This window comes from Phalangium opilio, unplaced genomic scaffold (assembly GCF_054372755.1).
Source record: "Phalangium opilio isolate 3A_F unplaced genomic scaffold, DU_Popi_V2 ptg000087l_1, whole genome shotgun sequence".
NCBI lineage: Eukaryota > Metazoa > Arthropoda > Arachnida > Opiliones > Phalangiidae > Phalangium > Phalangium opilio.
Window position 1 is genome coordinate 3,455,187 of NW_028324192.1, and position 7,808 is coordinate 3,462,994.

Sequence of the window (7,808 nt, forward strand, 5' to 3'; positions counted from 1 at the left end):
GCCACTGAAGCCCAAAAATTAAATGTTCGTCAGGTATTGTGGAAAAACTCTGACATTTTACGTTACATCTGAGACGTCACAACACTTCTCCCGGATGGGCTCGAACCACCAACCTATTGGTTAATAGCCGAACGCGCTAACCATTGCGCCACTGAAGCCCAAAAATTAAATTTTCGTCAGGTATTGAGGTAAAACTTTGACTTTTTACTTCACATCTGAGGCCTCACAACACCGCTCCCGGATGGGCTCGAACCACCAACCTTTCGGTTAACAGCCGAACGCGCTAACCATTGCGCCACGGAAGCCCAAAAATTAAACGGTCGTCAGGTATTGTGGAAAAACTTTGGCTTTCTACGTTACATTTGAGCTCACACAACACCGCTCCCGGGTGGGCTCGAACCACCAACCTATTGGTTAACAGCTGAACGCGCTAACCATTGAGCCACGGAAGCTCAGAAATTAAACGGTTGTCAGGTATTGTGGAAAAACTTTGGCTTTCTACGTTACATTTGAGACCCCACAACACCTCTCCCGGGTGGGCTCGAACCACCAACCTTTCGATTAACAGCTGAACGCGCTAACCATTGCGCCACGGAAGCCCAAAAATTAGATGCTCGTCAGATATTGTGTAAAAACCTTGACTTTTTACGTCACATCTAAGACCTCACAACACCGCTCCCGGATGGGCTCGAACCACCAACCTATTGGTTAACAGCCGAACGCGCTAACCATTGCGCCACGGACGCCCAATAATTAAATGGTTGTCAGGTATTGTTGAAAAGTTACGACTTTTCACGCTACTTCTGAGACCCCATAAATCCTCTCTCGTTTGGGCTCGAACCACCAACCTATTGGTTAACAGCCGAACGCGCTAACCATTGCGCCACGGAAGCTCAGAAATTAAACGGTTGTCAGGTATTGTGGAAAAACCTTGACTTTATACGTCACATCTAAGACCTCACAACACCGCTCCCGGATGGGCTCGAACCACCAACCTATTGGTTAACAGCCGAACGCGCTAACCATTGCGCCACGGACGCCCAATAATTAAATGGTTGTCAGGTATTGTTGAAAAGTTACTTTTCACGCTACTTCTGAGACCCCACAAATCCTCTCTCGTTTGTGCTCGAACCACCAACCTTTCGGTTAACAGCTAAACGCGCTAACCATTGCGCCACTGAGGCCCAAAAATTAAATGGTCGTCAGGTATTGTGGAAAAACTTTGGCTATTTACGTTACATCTGAGACCACACAATACCTCTTCCGGGCGGGCTCGAACCACCAACCTATTGGTTAACAGCCGAACGCGCTAACCATTGAGCCACGGAAGCTCAGAAAATAAATGGTTATCACGTATTATGGAAAAAGTTTGACTTTTCACGCTACATCTGAGACCTCACAACACCGCTGCCGGGTGGGCTCGAACCACCAACCTATTGGCTAACAGCCGAACGCGCTAAACATTGAGCCACGGAAGCTCAGAAATTAAATCGTTGTCACGTATTGTGGAAAAGTTTTGACTTTTTACGCTACATCTGAGACCCCACAACACCTCTCCCGGGTGGGCTCGAACCACCAACCTTTCGATTAACAGCTGAACGCGCTAACCATTGCGCCCCGGAAGCCCAAAAATTAAATGGTCGTCAGGTATTGTGGAAAAACTTTGGCTTTCTACGTTACATTTGAGATCCCACAACACCGCTCCCGGGTGGGCTCGAACCACCACCCTATTGGCTAACAGCCGAACGCGCTAACAATTGAGCCACGAAAGCTCAGAAATTAAATGGTTGTCACGTATTGTGGAAAAGTTTTGACTTTTTACGCTACATCTGAGACCCCACAACACCTCTCCCGGGTGGGCTCGAACCACCAACCTTTCGATTAACAGAAGAACGCGCTAACCATTGCGCCACGGAAGCTCAAAAATTAAATGGTCGTCAGGTATTGTGGAAAAACCTTGACATTTTACGTCACATCTGAGACCTCACAACACCGCTCCCGGATGGGCTCGAACTACCAAACTATTGGTTAACAGCCGAACGCGCTAACCATTGAGCCACGGAAGCTCAGAAATTAAATGGTCGTCAGGTATTGTGGAAAAACTTTGGCTTTCTACGTTACATTTGAGATCCCACAACACCGCTCCCGGGTGGGCTCGAACCACCAACCTATTGGCTAACAGCCGAACGCGCTAAACATTGAGCCACGGAAGCTCAGAAATTAAATCGTTGTCACGTATTGTGGAAAAGTTTTGACTTTTTACGCTACATCTGAGACCCCACAACACCTCTCTCGGGTGGGCTCGAACCACCAACCTTTCGATTAACAGCTGAACGCGCTAATTATTGCGCCACGGAAGCCCAAAAATTAAATGGTCGTCAGGTATTCTGGAAAAACTTTGGCTTTCTACGTTACATTCGTGATCCCACAACACCGCTCCCGGGTGGGCTTGAACCACCAACCTTTCGGTTACCAGCCGAACGCGCTAACCATTGCGCCACGGAAGCCCAAAAATTAAATGGTCGTCAGGTATTGTGGAAAAACTTTGGCTTTCTACGTTACATGTGAGATCCCACAACACCGCTCCCGGGTGGCCTCGAACCACCAACCTATTGGTTAACAGCCGAACGCGCTAACCATTGAGCCACGGAAGCCCAAAAATTAAATGGTCGTCAGGTATTGTGGAAAAACCTTGACTTTTTACGTAACATCTGAGACGTCACAACACCGCTCCCGGATGGGCTTGAACCACCAACCTTTCGGTTAACAGCCGAACGCGCTAACCATTGCGCCACGGAAGCCCAAAAATTAAATGGTCGTCAGGTATTGTGGAAAAACTTTGGCTTTCTACGTTACATTCGAGATCCCACAACACCGCTCCCGGGTATGCTTGAAGCGCCAACCTATTGGCTAACAGCCGAACGCGCTAACCATTGAGCCACGGAAGCTCAGAAATTAAATGGTTGTCAGGTATTGTGGAAAAACTTTGGCTTTCTACGTTACATTTGAGACCCCACAACCACCAACCTTTCGATTAACAGCTGAACGCGCTAACCATTGAGCCACGGAAGCTCAGAAATTAAATGGTCGTCAGGTATTGTGGAAAAACTTTGGCTTTCTACGTTACATTTGAGATCCCACAACACCGCTCCCGGGTGGGCTCGAACCACCAACCTATGGGTCAACAGCAGAACGCGCTAACCATTGCGCCACGGAAGCCCAAAAATTAAATGCTCGTCAGGTTTTGCGTAAAAACCTAGACTTTTTACGTCACATCTGAGACCTCACAACACCGCTCCCGGATGGGCTTGAACCAAAACCTTTCGGTTAACAGCCGAACGCGCTAACCATTGCGCCACGGAAGCCCAAAAATTAAATGGTCGTCAGGTATTGTGGAAAAACTTTGGCTTTCTACGTTACATTCGAGATCCCACAACACCGCTCCCGGGTATGCTTGAAGCGCCAACCTATTGGCTAACAGCCGAACGCGCTAACCATTGAGCCACGGAAGCTCAGAAATTAAATGGTTGTCAGGTATTGTGGAAAAACTTTGGCTTTCTACGTTTCATTTGAGACCCCACAACCACCAACCTTTCGATTAACAGCTGAACGCTCTAACCATTGAGCCACGGAAGCTCAGAAATTAAATGGTCGTCAGGTATTGTGGAAAAACTTTGGCTTTCTACGTTACATTTGAGATCCCACAACACCGCTCCCGGGTGGGCTCGAAACACCAACCTTTCGATTAACAGCTGAACGCGCTAATTATTGCGCCACGGAAGCCCAAAAATTAAATGTTCGTCAGGTATTGTGGAAAAACTCTGACATTTTACGTTACATTCGAGACGTCACAACACCGCTCCCGGGTGTGCTCGAACCACCAACCTTTCTGTTAACAGCCAAACGCGCTAACCATTGCGCCAAGGAAGCCCAAATATTAAATATTCGTCAGGTATTGTGGAAAAACTCTGACATTTTACGTCACATCTGAGAACTCACAACACCGCTCCCGGGTGGGCCCGAACCACCAACCTATTGGTTAACAGCCGAACACGCTAAACATTGAGCCACGGAAGCTCAGAAATTAAATCGTTGTCACGTATTGTGGAAAAGTTTTGACTTTTTACGCTACATCTGAGACCCCACAACACCTCTCCCGGGTGGGCTCGAACCACCAACCTTTCGATTAACAGAAGAACGCGCTAATTATTGCGCCACGGAAGCCCAAAAATTAAATGTTCGTCAGGTATTGTGGAAAAACTCTGACATTTTACGTTACATTCGAGACGTCACAACACCGCTCCCGGGTGTGCTCGAACCACCAACCTTTCTGTTAACAGCCAAACGCGCTAACCATTGCGCCAAGGAAGCCCAAATATTAAATATTCGTCAGGTATTGTGGAAAAACTCTGACATTTTACGTCACATCTGAGAACTCACAACACCGCTCCCGGGTGGGCCCGAACCACCAACCTATTGGTTAACAGCCGAACACGCTAAACATTGAGCCACGGAAGCTCAGAAATTAAATCGTTGTCACGTATTGTGGAAAAGTTTTGACTTTTTACGCTACATCTGAGACCCCACAACACCTCTCCCGGGTGGGCTCGAACCACCAACCTTTCGATTAACAGAAGAACGCGCTAACCATTGCGCCACGGAAGCTCAAAAATTAAATGGTCGTCAGGTATTGTGGAAAAACCTTGACATTTTACGTCACATCTGAGACCTCACAACACCGCTCCCGGATGGGCTCGAACTACCAAACTATTGGTTAACAGCCGAACGCGCTAACCATTGAGCCACGGAAGCTCAGAAATTAAATGGTCGTCAGGTATTGTGGAAAAACTTTGGCTTTCTACGTTACATTTGAGATCCCACAACACCGCTCCCGGGTGGGCTCGAACCACCAACCTATTGGCTAACAGCCGAACGCGCTAAACATTGAGCCACGGAAGCTCAGAAATTAAATCGTTGTCACGTATTGTGGAAAAGTTTTGACTTTTTACGCTACATCTGAGACCCCACAACACCTCTCCCGGGTGGGCTCGAACCACAAACCTTTCGATTAACAGCTGAACGCGCTAACCATTGCGCCCCGGAAGCCCAAAAATTAAATGGTCGTCAGGTATTGTGGAAAAACTTTGGCTTTCTACGTTACATTTGAGATCCCACAACACCGCTCCCGGGTGGGCTCGAACCACCAACCTATTGGCTAACAGCCGAACGCGCTAACAATTGAGCCACGAAAGCCCAAAAATTAAATGTTCGTCAGGTATTGTGGAAAAACTCTGACATTTTACGTTACATTCGAGACGTCACAACACCGCTCCCGGGTGTGCTCGAACCACCAACCTTTCTGTTAACAGCCAAACGCGCTAACCATTGCGCCAAGGAAGCCCAAATATTAAATATTCGTCAGGTATTGTGGAAAAACTCTGACATTTTACGTCACATCTGAGAACTCACAACACCGCTCCCGGGTGGGCCCGAACCACCAACCTATTGGTTAACAGCCGAACACGCTAAACATTGAGCCACGGAAGCTCAGAAATTAAATCGTTGTCACGTATTGTGGAAAAGTTTTGACTTTTTACGCTACATCTGAGACCCCACAACACCTCTCCCGGGTGGGCTCGAACCACCAACCTTTCGATTAACAGAAGAACGCGCTAACCATTGCGCCACGGAAGCTCAAAAATTAAATGGTCGTCAGGTATTATGGAAAAACCTTGACATTTTACGTCACATCTGAGACCTCACAACACCGCTCCCGGATGGGCTCGAACTACCAAACTATTGGTTAACAGCCGAACGCGCTAACCATTGAGCCACGGAAGCTCAGAAATTAAATGGTCGTCAGGTATTGTGGAAAAACTTTGGCTTTCTACGTTACATTTGAGATCCCACAACACCGCTCCCGGGTGGGCTCGAACCACCAACCTATTGGCTAACAGCCGAACGCGCTAAACATTGAGCCACGGAAGCTCAGAAATTAAATCGTTGTCACGTATTGTGGAAAAGTTTTGACTTTTTACGCTACATCTGAGACCCCACAACACCTCTCCCGGGTGGGCTCGAACCACCAACCTTTCGATTAACAGCTGAACGCGCTAACCATTGCGCCCCGGAAGCCCAAAAATTAAATGGTCGTCAGGTATTGTGGAAAAACTTTGGCTTTCTACGTTACATTTGAGATCCCACAACACCGCTCCCGGGTGGGCTCGAACCACCAACCTATTGGCTAACAGCCGAACGCGCTAACAATTGAGCCACGAAAGCTCAGAAATTAAATGGTTGTCACGTATTGTGGAAAAGTTTTGACTTTTTACGCTACATCTGAGACCCCACAACACCTCTCTCGGGTGGGCTCGAACCACCAACCTTTCGATTAACAGCTGAACGCGCTAATTATTGCGCCACGGAAGCCCAAAAATTAAATGGTCGTCAGGTATTCTGGAAAAACTTTGGCTTTCTACGTTACATTCGTGATCCCACAACACCGCTCCCGGGTGGGCTTGAACCACCAACCTTTCGGTTACCAGCCGAACGCGCTAACCATTGCGCCACGGAAGCCCAAAAATTAAATGGTCGTCAGGTATTGTGGAAAAACTTTGGCTTTCTACGTTACATGTGAGATCCCACAACACCGCTCCCGGGTGGCCTCGAACCACCAACCTATTGGTTAACAGCCGAACGCGCTAACCATTGAGCCACGGAAGCCCAAAAATTAAATGGTCGTCAGGTATTGTGGAAAAACCTTGACTTTTTACGTAACATCTGAGACGTCACAACACCGCTCCCGGATGGGCTTGAACCACCAACCTTTCGGTTAACAGCCGAACGCGCTAACCATTGCGCCACGGAAGCCCAAAAATTAAATGGTCGTCAGGTATTGTGGAAAAACTTTGGCTTTCTACGTTACTTTCGAGATCCCACAACACCGCTCCCGGGTATGCTTGAAGCGCCAACCTATTGGCTAACAGCCGAACGCGCTAACCATTGAGCCACGGAAGCTCAGAAATTAAATGGTTGTCAGGTATTGTGGAAAAACTTTGGCTTTCTACGTTACATTTGAGACCCCACAACCACCAACCTTTCGATTAACAGCTGAACGCGCTAACCATTGAGCCACGGAAGCTCAGAAATTAAATGGTCGTCAGGTATTGTGGAAAAACTTTGGCTTTCTACGTTACATTTGAGATCCCACAACACCGCTCCCGGGTGGGCTCGAACCACCAACCTATGGGTCAACAGCAGAACGCGCTAACCATTGCGCCACGGAAGCCCAAAAATTAAATGCTCGTCAGGTTTTGCGTAAAAACCTAGACTTTTTACGTCACATCTGAGACCTCACAACACCGCTCCCGGATGAGCTCGAACCACCAACCTATTGGTTAACAGCCGAACGCGCTAACCATTGAGCCACGGAAGCTCAGAAATTAAATGATTGTCACGTATTGTGGACAAGTTTTGACTTTTTACGCTACATATGAGACCCCACAACACCTCTCCCGGGTATGCTTGAAGCACCAACCTATTGGCTAACAGCCGAACGCGCTAACCATTGCGCCACGGAAGCCCAAAAATTAAATGCTCGTCAGGTTTTGCGTAAAAACCTTGACTTTTTACGTCACATCTGAGACCTCACAACACCGCTCCCGGATGGGCTCGAACTACCAAACTATTGGTTAACAGCCGAACGCACTAACCATTGAGCCACGGATGCTCAGAAATTAAATGCTCGTCAGGTTTTGCGTAAAAGCCTTGACTTTTTACGTCACATCTGAGACCTCACAACACCGCTC

At 47.8% G+C, this 7,808-nt stretch overlaps 2 non-coding genes across 2 annotated transcripts; both read right to left on the bottom strand.

Moving 5' to 3' along the window:
• Positions 1-2,434: 2,434 nt before the first annotated feature.
• TRNAT-GGU (transfer RNA threonine (anticodon GGU)) lies at positions 2,435-2,507 on the bottom strand. Its single transcript has one exon. It is a non-coding gene; the product is annotated as a tRNA-Thr (tRNA).
• A 3,996-nt stretch (positions 2,508-6,503) lies between these two features.
• On the bottom strand, positions 6,504-6,576 carry TRNAT-GGU (transfer RNA threonine (anticodon GGU)). Its single transcript has one exon. It is a non-coding gene; the product is annotated as a tRNA-Thr (tRNA).
• Positions 6,577-7,808: the final 1,232 nt, after the last annotated feature.